The 15991-nt window shown below is 40.4% G+C and overlaps 1 pseudogene; it reads right to left on the bottom strand.

Moving 5' to 3' along the window:
• Positions 1-14412: 14412 nt before the first annotated feature.
• On the bottom strand, positions 14413-15351 carry LOC109488533 (annotated as a pseudogene).
• Between the last annotated feature and the right edge of the window lie 640 nt (positions 15352-15991).

Here is a 15991-nt window from a genome sequence, read left to right as displayed (position 1 = left end):
TTTTTTTATTATACTATGTTAGTCACCATAAAGTACATCCCTAGTCTTTGGTGTAAAGTTCCATGATTCATTAGTTGTGTATAACACCCAGTGCACCATGCAATGCATGCCCTCCTTAAAACCCATCACCAGCCAATACCATTCCCTCACTGCCCTCCCCTCTGAAGCCCTCAGTTTGTTTCCCAGAGTCCATAGTCTCTCATGGTTCATTCCCCCTTCTGTTTACCCGCCCCCTTCTTCTTCCCTTTTCTCCTATCGATCTTCCTACTTCTTTTATTCCATAAATTAGTGAAACCACATGATAATTGTCTTTCTCTGCTTGTCTTACTTTGATTTCTTTTCCAATTTGGATGCCGTTTATTTCTTTTTATTGTCAGATTGCTGAGGCTAAGACATCCAGTAGAATGTTGAACAACAGTGGAGAGTATGTACATCCCTGTGGTGTTCCTGACGTTATCCCCATTGAGGATGATATTCACTCTTGACCTTTCATATGTAACTTATGATATTGAGGTATATTCCCTCTATCCCTACATGGTGGAGGGATCATATCAAGAAAGAATGCTGTATTTTCTTATATGCTTTTTCTACATGTATTGAGAAGATCACCTTGTTCTTGTCCTTTTTTATATTAATGTGGTGTATCACATAGATGGATTTGTGGACGTTGAACTACTCTTGCAGGCCAGAAATTAATCCCTCTTGGTCGTGGTGATTAATCCTCCTAATATACTGTTGGATCCCACTGGCTGGTATCTAATGAGAATTTTTGCATCCATATTCGTCAGGGAGATTGGCTTATAAACTCCTTTTTGGTGGGGTCTTTGTCTGGATTTGGAATCAATGTAATGTTGGCCTCATATAATGACTTTTAATGTTTATGTTGCATTTATACTTTTTTGGAACCCTTTCAGAAGAATAAGCATAATTCTTCTTTATTTTTTAAAGTTTTTTTAATAATGCTCAGTTTGCAAACATATATTATATCATTAGTTTTTGTTCACCATTCCATTAGTTAACACCCAATCCTCAATTCCTCTTTATATGTTTGTAGAATTCCCCTGGGAAGCCATCTGGACTGGACTTTTGTTTGGTGGATGATTTTTGATTACCAATTCAATTTCATTGCTGGTTATGGGTCTGTTTTGCTTTTATGTTTCTTCCTGATTCAGTGTTGGTAGTTTCTATGTTTCCAGGAATTGGTCCATTTCTTCCAAATTGACCATTTTGGGGGCATATAATTGTTCATAAATTTCTCTTATAATTGTTTGTATTTCTATGGTGTTGGCTGTGATCTCTCCTCTTTCATTCATGATTTTGCATCCTTTCTCTTTTCTTTTTGATAAGTCTGCCTAGGAGTTTCTCAGTCTTATTAATTCTTTCAAAGAACCTGCTCTTGGTTTTGTTGGTCTGTTCTACTGATTTTTAAAATATTGAAAACATTGATTTCTGCTCAGTATTTATTATTTCTCTTCTGCTGGATTTTGGCCATCTTTGCTGTTCTTTTTCCAGCTCTTTTATTATACATTGTGTATTTCAGACTTGTCTTATTTCTCGAGGAAGGCCTATACTGCTTTACACTTCCCTCTTAGGACTGTCTTTGCTGCAGCCCAAAGCTTTTGGACTGTCGTGTTTTCCTTTTCATTTCCTTCCAAGAACTTTAAATCTTTTTTTTTTTATTCGACAGAGATAGAGACACAAGCAGGGGGAGTGGGAGAGGAAGAAGCAGGCTCACAGCAGAGGAGCTTGACGTGGGGCTTGATCCCATAACGCCGGGATCACGCCCTGAGCCGAAGGCAGATGCCCAACCGCTGTGCCACCCAGGTGCCCCCCTTCCAAGAACTTTAAATAGTCTTCTTGAATTTCCTGGTTGACCCATGCATTCTTTAGGAGGGTGTTCTTTGACTTCCATGTACTTGTGTTTCTTCTAAATGTTTCCTCGTGGTTGAATTCAAGTTTTTAAGCATTGTGGTCTGAAAAGATGCATGGTATGATCTCAGTCTTTTTGAACCATTGAGACCTGATTTTTGACCCAGTATATGACCTCTTCTGGAGAATGTTCCATGTGCACTCAAAAAGAATGTGCATCTGTTGCTTAGGATGAAATGCACCGAATGTATCTATTAAGTCCATCTGGTCCAGTGTCTCATCCCAAGCCCTCACTTCCTTGGTAATCTGCTTAGATGATCTATCCTTTGCTGTGAGTGGGGTGTTAACATCCCCTACTATTGCTGTATTATTATCAATGTGTTTCTTTAATTTTGTTATTAATTGGTTTAGATATTTGGCTGCTCCCAAGTTAGGGGCATCAATATTTACAATTGTTAGATCTTCTTGTTGCACAGAACCCTTTATTATAGTATAGTGTCCTTCTATATCTCTCATTACAGTCTTTGGTTTACAATCTAGTATGTCTGATATAAGTATGGATACTCCACTTTTTTTTTATGTCCACTAGCATGATAAATGTTTCTGCACCCCTTACATTCAATCTGGAGCTAGCTTTTGGTCTAAGATGAATCTCTTGCAGACAGCATATTGATGAGTCTTATTTTTATCCATTCTGATAACCTATGTCTGTTGATTAGTACATTTCATCCATTTACATTCAAAATAATTATTGAAAGATATGAAATTAGTGTCATTGTATTACCTGTAATGTTATTGTTTCTGGACATTGTCTCTGTTCCGTTTTTGATCTTTATTACTTTTAGGCTCTCTCACCACTCGAAGGATGCCCTTTAATATTTCTTGCAGGGATGGTTAGTGTCCACAAATTCCTTTCATTTCTTTTTTCCTGGAAGGTCTTTATCTCTCCTTCTATTCTGCATGACACCCTTGCTGGATACACTAATCTTGGCTGCATACTTTTTTCCCCCATTTAGCATGTTGAATATATCATATTAGTCCTTTCTGGTCTGCTAGTTCTTTGTGTACCCGTCTGCTCCCAGGCTCTTGTGTCTGCCCTTGGAGGTGAAGGACTGAAGGACCTCTTGTCCCAAGCTGCTTTCAGGATTTTCTCATTATCTTTTAAATTTGCAAGCTTCAGTATTGCATGTTGAGGTGTTGATCTGTTATTGATTTGGAGGATGGGGGTTTCCTGTACCTTCTGACCTTGACTGTCTATCTCCTGCCCCAGATTAGGGAAGTTCTAAATTATAATTTGTTGGAATGCTATTTCTCCTGATCCTCATCTCCTGGGACCCCTATAATACAAATATCATTTCACTTTATGGAATTGAAGATTAGTCAAAGTCTCCCTTCAAGTTCTAATAGTTCTCTCTCCTCTTTTCAGCTTTCTTATTTTCCATCATTTTATCTTCTATATCACTGATTCATTCTTCTGCCTCATTCATCCACTTTGTATAGCCTCCACTTGAAGTACATCTCAGTAATAGCTTATATATAAATATGAGACATAGGATGAGATGAACCATGAGAGACTATGGACTCCTGGAAACAAACTGAGGGGAGGGGCTCGGGGAATGTGATAGGCCGGTGATGGGTATTAATGAGGGTATTAAGGAGCATTGGTTGTTATACGCAAACAATGAATCATGGAGCACTAGATCAAAAGCTAATGATGTACTGTATTGTGACTAACATATCATAATAATCAAAAAATTTTAAAAAATTACAAAAGTTAAAAACATTGAAAAAAACAAAAAAAAAATAAAAGACTAAACAATAAAATTGGAAAGAATGCTATATCCTGTGGTCCCCAAGAGATGAAAATTTGCAGCCCTCTATGATCAGTAAACTTGGTGTGAGTCAGTTGTTTGTGTTGGACTCTTGGGGAGGGGCCTGTTGAGCTCATTCTAGGATGGACTTGTCCTAGGGGAACAGCTCCTCCAGTGCCCAGGGAGGCAGGACTTAGTGTAACTGCTCCAAAGTCCAGTAGGTGGTGCTGTTTTGCTCCCTTTGGACTTTCAGCCCTGTTGGGCAGGATGAATATGGCAGGGACCCCTCTCTAGCCCTGGAGCTGAAAATTCATACCCCCAGTCTTCAGTGAGTCCTTTCAGAAAAGTAATCAGTCATTCTGTCTCCCTGGTTTCTGGGGAAACTGTGTTCAACCCTGTTTTGTGTGGTGGTTTTTTGTCGTTTGGTTGGTTGGTTTTTGTTTGTTTTGTTTTTTGTTTTTATCTCAGGCACAAAACTCAATTTCAAAACTCCAAATTTGACAGACTCCTTGGGTGCAGGGTCTCATCACCCTTCTGTCTTTTGCTGTACGCCTAGCAGGAGAGTGATTAGATGATCATGCAGCTGTTTGCAGTTTATGGCAACACAGAGCAGAAAACACACCCCTAGATCACTGGTTCAGCCAGACACCCTGCTCCTATACTTGGGAACTCTGGGTACCACCTGTTCTTCTTGTGACCCCAGGGATCCTCAGTCCAAGCTGTCACATCTGGGTTTCCACCTTGTTTCACCACCTGAGCACCTTCAAGCCGGGAACATCCCTCATGTATCAGAGCTCTGAAAGTTTCAATTTTGTGCTCTGCTGCTTATAATACTTGGCAGTAACCTCCTCAAACAGGCTCCTTTTCCTCCAACACATCCTCAGATTTATCACAATGGATTCATGTCTTCCACCTCCAAACAGTGGTGGCTTTTCTACTTCTAGATTTAGAGCATTTGATTTCTCAGGACTCTGATTTTGCATCTTGGTTTTGATTTGCATTTCCCTGATGATGAGTGATAGTGGGCATTTGTGATGTGTCTGTTGGCTATTTCAATATCTTTTTTGGAAAATGTCTGTTCATGTCGTCTGCCCAACTTTTGATGGGATTGATTATTTGGTTTTGTGTTTTGAGTTGTAATAGTTTTTTTATATATATTCTGGATAGTAACTCTTTGGGAAAATTTGTAGAAATTTTTAATGCTCCTTCAGATGGACATACACATTGGTGAATTTGTTGCTTCACTTGTGGTATAACACTCAGTGAGAACTTTCACCAATGAGGGCATACTTGTTTTCTTTTTTTTCCAATTTCCACAAAAATGAACTCTATTTTTTTTCTTTTATGCCATTAGCCAACAGTGGTCACATAAACAACATGGAAATAACACGACTGATGACATCAGTCATCCGTAAAAGGGGTTGATTAAAACCTGTCATTTCTTGGGGTGCCTGGGTGAAACAGCGGTTAAGTGTCTGCCTTCAGCTCAGGGCGTGATCCCAGCGTTATGGGATCAAGCCCCACATCAGGCTCCTCTGCTATGAGCCTGCTTCTTCCCCTTCCACTCCCCCTGCTTGTGTTCCTTCTCTCACTGGCTGGCTGTCTCTATCTCTGTCGAATAAATAAATAAAATCTTAAAAAAAAAAAACCTGTCATTTCTTCTCTCTGTAACACCAGGTGCCTGGAGGGAGTGCTATGTAATCCTGCTGACAATGACTAGAACTGCCTGAGGGTAAATCAGCTCTGAACTGTGTGACTCTCCCCATCGGTAATCTAGGTGCCATTCCTCGAGCAGAACAATAATGCTCCCCAATTATGAGCTTCACTAAGATATTCTCACTCCCACTAACCTTTGGAAGCACAGTCACTCCCTTGTCAGCATAGGCACTCGTATTATCATGCTTCTCTTGCAGCGTCTGAGGGCCCACTCAGCAGCACTTGCCGTCCACTCCCAGACTCAGACTCGTTCTGGGCATTTCCCCAGACTGAAAGAACTGAGCTCCCAATGACAATGCCTGGCATGCAACAGGTGCTCAAAGCTGAGTGACAAGAAGACAGACATGAATAAACCAGTGCATATTCTGTAATGGGATACAGTCGAGCCTCCAGTTTGGATCTGTGTCCTGGTTGTGAGCTTCCTGTGCACTGAACCAGCATGTCAGCATCTGGTTCCTCCTCCTATCCTTACATCCCACATGTTAGGACATTCTCAGCAAAAGTAGACAATATTAAATTAATGCTTATGGAATGAGTGAGCATACCCTTACCTTGCTGACTTCATAATTCCCAACTGTGCAAGCATTCCAAGGACTGATTATCAGTCCAGAATAAACTTTGCCAGAGAGCCCAGGCTCCTGCTTCCTGTCTCAGACTCCCAGACCCTCCAGCAGGGACTCTCAGGTCTCCCTCTTTTTCACAGTAAGGACCTCTTTACTTTCCAGCTGCCAATCCTCCTCCACAATCAGAGTGATCTTCCTGCCTGGGTTTTCATCAGCCCATGCCCCTGCTCAGCAGCTGCCTGCTCCCACAGGAAATCAGCCCTGCCAATGTCTGCTGAAGATGCTCTTAACCACCTGTCAAGGACCATGCCAGGTATCAGAGGGTTATTGTCATTGTTAATGTCACAGGGCAAAAGTATTCTGAATGGAAAGAGAACCAAGAACCTGCTTCTGCCCTTAACAAACATATGTGCCTTAAAGATAGAAGCTATGTTGTGAACATGGATAAAAGTGTTTTTTATGAGGACTGTAGTTAATGGCGACTATACTTAATCATTTTATTTATACTGTACATTGTATTGTATATTTGAATGTTTCTATGACAAAAATCTTAAATTTCTTATCACAAGGAAATGTGTAACTGTTGGGAGAGATGTTAACCTGAATTAAGTGGTGATTATTTCATGATATATACGTATATAACTCTGATGTGCACCTGATGGGAACAGAATGTTACATGCCAGGTATATCTCCATTTTTAAAAGTAAGTGAATAAACTGGAATTGGCAAAACGTTAAGTCTGTGCCACTTGAAATAATTGCTTTTACACATGTACGTTTAGGTAAAGCAGGAAAAGGGGAAGTCAAAGGAAAGTACTCTGGTTGTGAAAATCAGGGAAGACTTCACAGAGGATAAATTACACTGATTTAAGAACAGAAGTTTTCCAATTTGGGACAGTAGGGCCTGGTGGGAGAGCACATACACCTGCACATCTCAATCCGGACACTGTAAGTAATGCTCCTTTGCTCTAAAGGAGTTATAATCATTCCTTGAGAGCCATGAAAGCCCCTTCTCTCTCCTGGGCTCTCCCGTCTCTTCTTTTTCCCAGCTAATACGTGCAATATCCATTCCTCAAGACTCGGCCCAAGACCCAACTCTCTGTGTGTCCTCTTCTGGTCATCCCCCCCACCCCCAGACACTGTGCCTCGCATGGCTGGCAATTCAGTGTAGAGTGTTGTATTCTCCAATCCCGTTTATTAGTTCCTTGTTGTAACCTGTTGTTCTGTTTGTGTTGTGTGCTTTATCTCCCTAATGCACTGAAACCTCGAGTTTTTAGTGGTTTGTCTAAGAAGATACAAACATACACAGTAGATAATTTGTTATAAAAATGACACTTTTCTTAACAAAAGTAAGGATGAATTAGAAGTGTAATTTAAGCTACAATTCACACAAGTATTGCACTGAAATACATAGGTGGTAAGGCTCACCTTGGGTTCATCCTGTGAACTTAAAAATACACTTATGTCTCCTTAACATGAAAATTAAGGGAGTTCTTCAAATTCCCCTCATTGTTTCTTCACAAGTTCACCTTCCCATAGTATCCTTCCTTAGAAAACAGGTTAGTGGCTCATTGTCAAGGTAGAGCTACTGCTGACATCCACACTGTCAAGGGCTATCTGCATTACAAGCTTCCCAATGTACCTCAAATCTGAAAGAAACTCAATAGCAGAGTTTTTAAATAAATTTTATTTCTTTTTAATAATAATTTTGTTATGTCATGTTATTTATTTAAATTAATTTAATTAACATATACTGTACTATTAGTTTCAGAGGTAGAATTCAGTGATTCATCAGTTGCATATAACACTCAGTGTTCATTACATCAAGTTCCCTTGTTAATGCCCATCACCCAGTTACCCCTTCCCCACCTACTTCCCCTCCAGCAACCCTCATTTTGTTCCCTACAGTTAAGAGTCTCTTATGGATTGCTTCACTCTGATTTCCTCTTACTTTATTTTTCCTTCCCTTCCCATATATTCATCTGTTTTCTTTCTGAAATTCCACACAAGAGTGAAATCATATGGTATTTTACTTTCTGTGACTGACATTTCACCTAGCATGACACCCTCTAGTTCCATCCATTGGTTGCAAATAGCAAGATGTCATTCTTTTTGATGGTGGAGTATATTCCATTGTGTATAAACAAATGACCAACAGACACATGAGAAAATGTTCAACATCACTCAGCATCAGGGAAGTACAAGTCAAAACCACAATGAGATACGACCTCACACTGGTCAAATTAATAAGACAGGAAATTACACATATTGGCAAGGATGAAGAGAAAGGGGAACCCTCTTACAGTGTTGTTGGGAATGCAAGCTGGTACAGCCACTCTGGAAATGATATGGAGGTTTCTCAACAAGTTAAAAACAGAAGTACTTGGGACTCCTAGGGGGCTCAGTCAGTTAGGCATCTGTCTTTATCTCAGGTCATGATCCCAAATTGAGCCCCACAATAGCTCCCTGCTCATCCTATCACCCAGCAACTGCACTATGAGGTATTTATCCAAAGGATACAAACATAATGATTCAAAGGGGTACTTGTTTCCCCAGTATTTATAGGAGAAGTGTTCACAATGGCCTAAGAGTGTAAAGAGCTCAGATGTCCATAGGCAGATGAATGGAGGAAGAAGATGTGGTATACATATTCAATGGCAGTTTTAAGCTCACCTTTCCTACTTCACACTTACACTCCACCTGAGTACAGCAAAGTCCAAACCATTAGGGTGCTCCAGAGCTCTCTTTTCTTTCAACCCTTCTCCTGATTCTAGTGTTCCAGGAGGAGCAAGTGGAGTTAGCATTTTTAGCATCTGGCGAAGGACTAAATGCATTCATAGTAGGTATCACCAAGACTGAAGAACAAACTCCAACCACTAACACGTGTTTGTCTCTTTACTCTTTTTTAAGTTAAAAGGGAGAACGAGAAAACACCAACAGATGCCCCAAATGATATATTTCAGCTAAGGACCCAAACTGGAGCCTCCCCAAGCACTTTCTGCAATAGCTCCTAACCTAGTGGAGACCAAACAACCCTGAAGTGTGAGTCTTGGGCATGGAAGTGACCCTGTCCCCTGCACTGAGCAGGCTGACTACATCCAGCTATGACAGGCAGTAGTCGCAGCAGTAACAATGAACAGACCTTCCTTTATTCCACTTACACCTGAGGTCATAAACAGAGCTAGAATGTCTGCAAGTGGCTAAAGGCATGGATAAGGGAAAGCACATTCCATGAACTTTAAGCAATGACTAGGGGCTGTAAAAGGCAGAGGACGACCCCCACCAGAGTTTTCCCACTCCTAGAAAATGTGTTAGTAAGTCAGGCAGGTAACTCTGGTGCTGGCCCAGGTGTACCCAGGTCCTCTGGCCTCCTGACCTGCCTATCTCCCCAGAGGACAGAAAGGAAAGCTTCAGCTAGTGCATCCCTGGTGCAGTTCCTGTGTGGGGGATGAGCTGGTTAACCCCCCACCGATACTGGGGAGAACCCCCACCCCTTGAGCACTTCCCCTGCTCAGCTCTAGGCACTGGTCAGAACTTGAGGGGCTGGACCAGAAAAGAAATGGGCCTGGGTAATGAAGTGCTCCTGGTGGTCTCTGCAGGGGCCCTGCCCTGGGACACGGGACAGTTGTCCCCATGGGTTGAAGTGGGCAGATGGGGGACACCTGCCCTAACAGGAAACAAAAGCCAAATATCTATGTCTACCGGGTGCCCTGAAGGTCATTCAGGACTCCAGGGAGTCCACCCTTGACCCGCACCCTGTGCCAGGGTTGACGGGGCTCCTCTCAGCCCAGGAAACATTTTAAGTGATAGTCTACCTGTTTGTGTCTCATCTGTCCTGAGGGGGAAACAAGCGGCAACTCTGGTACCAGGGAGTGAGGCAAACTTGTGGAAAAGAGAGGGGAAGTTTATGCTGACACCATCCCCACTGTCCTCTGGCCCCAGTGGGGGCCCCTAGGACAATGAGCATGTCCCTTGGCCAGCAGGATCTCTACACTGTGGTCCTCATGCCCCAGAGCTCAGGGTCTTCCAGGGACTGCTGTGCTGCTTGCCATGGCAGCATTCAGTGCATCTCTCTCCTTATATATTCCCTGGGAAGGAATTCCAGGAGTCTTGGCTGCTGCCTGCCAAACCCCTCCCCACTCCCCCAGTGCTGCCCCAGCTGAGGAGTCCCCGTCCAAGTGCTGCTCTCTGTGCATCCTCTCTGTCCTGCTTCCCCTTCTGGCTCTGCAACCTCCCCTGTGATGCATTTTCCTGGTTCCTGACTTCGCTACCTGCCAGTCCTTGAGTTAGGGGAAAGACTTTGACAAGTTTGCTTGTCAAAATAAAGACAAGCAAACAAATAAGATACATAGATACATGCTAACTCTTTCCCAGGGGGGAGAACCAGTATATACTGACCTGCTCCACCTGCTGGAGATTGAGAAGGAACCCGCTACTGAGCTCCTGCCCTCACAGAACTCCCAGTCTTCCTGGTTCATGCCAGATTTTCACAAAGCTTTTTTCCCAGGTTACAGACCCACTTATGAAATCACTTAGTTTGGTTGACAATCAAGAGTAGCTGGTAATTGAAGACAATATTTTGTGAATTTTCAATTGAATTTACTCTCATGGAGGTGTCTTGGGTATAAATTCAAGTCTGCAAACTTGTCAAATTGTTGTGTAAAATATCAATGTGTTGCTTCCAACAAGAAATTCAATAATTTAACTTCATTAGCAAAAATAATTTTCAAATTGCTCTTTTTGGTTTGCTGTTGATGAACATAAACCTAGAAATGAATGGATTTTGTTTACCATTGGTCGAAGCATAATTTGGTGTTGTTATCAGAGAGATAAATGGAAAACACTTTGCAGAAGTAGTTTTTCAGTTAAGAGCCATGATCACAGAAACATATAAAACCAACACACACACAACCTGTGTCAGATGCTGTAATCATTTAGGAACAGTGATGTTGGGCAAACAGAAAGGAAAGGGAAGCATGAGGCATCTGCACAGAGGAGACATTTAAGCACATGGAAGGAAGAGGTGCACTTAGTTTCATTCCTTTTCACAGGTTGATGCTCAAAACTTTACAGTCTTGTGGTGTTTCTGTGACAACAGCTTACCTCAGGGGAACACTTGGCATACCTGCTTCCCAAAGATATGAGATTCAAGTGGGACCCAGTGGGTGGATGAGAACTCCCCTCCCTGTACTTCCCTGAGGACAGACAGCATTACTGGTGAAGGACAAGTGCTTCAGTTACTGCCCTGTAACCACAGTCCTGTGCAGTGGTGCTCGTTGTGAAAGACTCTCAGTCTCAGTGTCCAACCTTCATTGTGTTCCCAGCACAGAAAGAGTGGATGGCATTTCTGGTTTCACAAGGACCCTTAAAAATTAGTATTAATAAGATTCTAAATCAAAGAAGGCTGGATTGCAAGCCAAATAAAGTGAATTTATATCACCTTGTCACCCCCCCTTTATGAAATAGCATTATTATTATAATATGTTTATTGAATATATTTGTCTTACATTTGTGAACACAGAACACTGTTTTCCTAGGGTAGGTTTAAATAAGGGAAGTGTTGTACCAATAAAACAGGTAGCCAGGCCAGGGAACCTCATCCTGGATTTATTGGAAATCTGTGTGTGCCCAGTGCTGACAACAACACACAATTATGCAAAGAGGCTGGCATCTCCTTTAAATGATATTACTTTTTAAATTATATATGGGAATATAAGCATCTGTACACTTTTTACATTTAGTTTAACTTGATTTTTTGTTTTTAGGAGTGTGGAGGGAGGGGCAGAGGGGGAGGGATTGAAAATCTTTACCAGGTTCCACACCAAACTTGGAGCCCAACATTGGGGCTCCATCTCACATGACCTCAGTCGAAATCAAGATATGGGTGCTTAATCCACCGAGCCACGCAGGGAACCCAATCATTGGTAGACTAGCAAAAAAAAAAAAAAAAGCTTGGAAATGCTGTTGTACTAAATCTCTTTTATGTGAATGGCTGCAGATTTCAATGAGGTAGCCACATTGGTGAGTATCATAAGGTTTCCAATGGTACATTATGAGCAATGGGCTTTAGAACTCTGAGGGTTACTAGGCATTTTCTATTTTTAACTCAGTTGAATCTGAGGAGCTTTAAGCAGCAAATTTCATGTTGTCCAGATAAATAAGGATGGGGATTTTTAGGATAGGAACCACTGGTAGCATAGAGACAGAGAAGAACCACTTTCTCTCTTTTTCTTTTCTTTTCTTTTCTTTTTTTTTTTTAAAGATTTTATTTATTTGTTCGACAGAGATAGAGACAGCCAGCGAGAGAGGGAACACAAGCAGGGGAAGTGGGAGAGGAAGAAGCAGGCTCATAGCGGAGGAGCCTGACGTGGGGCTCGATCCCATAACACCGGGATCACGCCCTGAGCCGAAGGCAGACGCTTAACCGCTGTGCCACCCAGGCGCCCCGTCTTTTCTTTTTTTTTTAAAGATTTTATTTATTTGTCAGAGAACGTAACCAGGGGAACAGCTTGCATTGCAGGCAGACGGAGCAGCAGGCTCCACACTGAGCAGGGAGCCCAATGTGGACTCAGAAGAACCCCTTTTTGAAGGTCATCAAATTTAACAGAGCCACTACAGTTCTATAATGTGTTTGTCTCCTGTGGGTGGAAATGAAATCTCACAAAACCTTGGCTCAGGTAGTGACTAGCTTTAATCCAGGAAATCTCCAATTTCAAATGTGCTAAATTTATTTGTTTCAATCTGATTCAGTGGTTTGTATTTTATGTTTATATGTTACGTGTGTGTTATTTTTATGGATATATATGTTAATTTTTCCAAGGATAATTAAATTATATTGCTTTATTAATCGATCAATAGTAGGACTGGTCATTAATACAGATTATTTTTTATTTTTTTTAAGATTTTTTATTTATTTATTTATTTATTTATTTATTTGACAGAGATAGAGACAGCCAGCTAGAGAGGGAACAACAAGCAGGGGGAGTGGGAGAGGAAGAAGCAGGCTCATAGCAGAGGAGCCTGATGTGGGGCCCGATCCCACAACGCCCGGATCACGCCCTGAGCCGAAGGCAGATGCCCAACCGCTGTGCCACACAGGCCCCCCATTACAGATTATTTTTTAAAAACTCTGTTTCCAAGCATAAACACTGAGAACCATTGCAACAATTAAATGCAAAGTGAATCCCATTACACACTTCAATATTATTGAAGGGAGTTATTTTAAAAGCATTCTATGCTTCCTATACAAACGAATTGTCCATTGCAGCTAAAGTTATATCATTTGTCACCACTTAACTTTTTTAAAGATTTCATTTTAATTCCAGTTAGATAATATACAGCATAATATTAGTTTCAAGTATATAATATGGTGATTCAACACTTCCATACAACATTCGGTGTTCATTACAAGTGTACTCGTTAATCTCCATCCCCTACTTAACTCATGCCCCATCACCCTTCCCTCGATGACCATCAGCTTGCTGTCTAGAGTTAAGGGTCTTTTTATTGGTTTGCCTCTCTCTCTTTTTACCCCTTTTCACCTTTCTTTTCTGAATTCATCTATGAGTGAAAACTTGTGGTATTTGTCTCTCTCTTACATTGCTTGGCATAATATGCTTTAGTTTCATTCATGTCATTGCACATGGTAAGAATTAATTCTGTTTTTATGGCTGAGTAATATATATCTATATATCTAATATATATTATATATCTATCATATATTATATCTATATATAGCTATATATACATATGCATAGATATATATAATATATCTTATATACAATATGTAATTATATACCTTATATATCTATATTTTTATCTATATATAGATATATATCTACACATAAATATGTAAAGATTTATATAATGGTATCTATGCCATATCTTCTTTATCTATTCTTCTGTCAGTGGACATCTGGGATCTTTCAATATTTTGGGTATTGTTGTCTTATTTACTGCATTGCTTTCAAAGCCTTTAGACATCAACTTACAACTTACATTTAATAAATTATCGGTAAACAGAAGGGGGAATGAACTATGAGAGACTATTGACTCTGGGAAACAAACTGAGGGCTTCAGAGGGCATGGGGGTGGGGGATTTGGGATAGGTCAGTGATGGGTATTAAGGAGGGCACTCATTGCATGGTGCACTGGGTGTTATACACAAGTAATGAAGCATGGAACTTTACATCAAACTAGGGATGTACTGTATGTTGACTAACATAATATAATAAAAAAATTATTATAAAAATTATAACAAAAAAAAGAAATAAAAAAGAAAAATTTCCACAAAAACGAGTGATTGGGAATATATCATTATTTTGTCAAATCTCTATTATTTATTTTTCTATATTAATGTAATCCTTGTCTTCAGACCTAGGATGACATTGTTCTTGAGGAATGTACAAGGTGAAATTAAAGTATTTTTAAGCAGCAGGCTTAGTGAGAACTTTGTTACATTTCTACAGAGCAGACCCTCTGAATCACTATTCTCATTGCCCCAGTCACCTCCTTGCTCCTCAGGCTGTAGATGATGGGGTTGAGCATTGGGGTCAGGATGGTGTAGAAGAGAGCCAGTACCTTGTCCTCTGTGGGAGATCAGAAGGATCTTGGGCATAGATAAGTGTAAACAAAGGGTGCATAGTAGAAAGACACCACAGTGAGGTGCGTGCTGCAGGTCAAATAGGCTTTTTTCCTCCCTTCTGTGGACTGCATGCGGCAGATGGCAAGGAGAACCCGGCCGTAGGAACATGCAATGCAAATGAAAAGAAACACAAGGAAGAGGATGATGCTCAAAAATACTGTGTACTCATAGACCCAGGTGTCCATGCAGGCCAGATTCACCATGGCAGAGGCATCACAGAAGAAATGGTTGATGGCTCTGGATCAACAGTAAGGGATATGTAGGACATATGCAGTGTGGGCACAGGTGTTGATTGAGCCCATGATCCAAGATCCTGTTATCATCAGCACACACACTCTTTCGCTCATACAAATGGGATAATGAAGAGGAAAGCAAATAGCCACATAACGATCATAAGCCATGGAGGCCAATATTAATCCTTCTGCACCAGCTAAAGTGATGAAGAAGAAACTCTGAACTCCATGCCCGATGAAAGAAATAGACTTGTTTCCAGAGAGATAATCAGAAGCCATCTTGGGGACAATGTTGGAGATGAAGTTCAGGTCCATGAGGGAGAGCTGACTAAGTAGAAAATACATGGGTGTGTGAAGATGGGTGTCCGGGAGAATGAGAATGAACATGGACAGGTTTCCAAACAGAGCCATTAGGAAAATGAGAAAACTGAGAATGAAGAAAAACAGACCAATTCTTGATGGTGGGAATAACCCCAATAAAAAGAAATAAGTAGATATTTGGTTAATATTTTCCATGGGACATTAATTTAGCTTTTCCTAAAGAGAGACACATATTAAGTACACAAAAATAATATCTTATTAATTCATTGTTTTAGTTCAACCGTGATTTATTCAGGGCATATTGCAGGTCTTAAAAAAATTAACACATATTTTCTCATGGTTCTTCTCCTACTGATCTTCCTACTTCTTATATTCCATAAATGAATGAAAACCTATGATAATTGTCTTTCTCTGCTTGACTTATTTCACTTAGTATTTTCTCCTCCAGTCCCGTCCATGATGCAGCAAATGTTGAGAAATCGTTTTTTTTTTTTGATTGCTGAATAATATTCCATTGTATATATGGACCACATCTTATGGAACTTTACCTCAAAAACTAGGGATGTACTGCATGGTGACTAACATAATATAATAAAATATTATTATAAAATCTTTAAAAAAGTGAATAGAATGACAGTTTTAACTTTTAATGATTAGCTGGTAAGTCCCAGTATAAAATAAATGATTTTTAAAATGTTCCTTTAATAAAATTTTCTATAGTCTCTCAAAAAAATTAACATATGTTTTGAAAAAAATAATTTTGCTCTCATAGATAAAATGTTCATGATGCATACATATGTCTCCAAAATATTTCATGGAAATGTGTAAATTTGTA

This window comes from Ailuropoda melanoleuca, unplaced genomic scaffold (genome assembly GCF_002007445.2).
Source record: "Ailuropoda melanoleuca isolate Jingjing unplaced genomic scaffold, ASM200744v2 unplaced-scaffold7480, whole genome shotgun sequence".
Lineage (NCBI taxonomy): Eukaryota > Metazoa > Chordata > Mammalia > Carnivora > Ursidae > Ailuropoda > Ailuropoda melanoleuca.
This window is presented reverse-complemented; position numbering and strand designations above follow the sequence as displayed.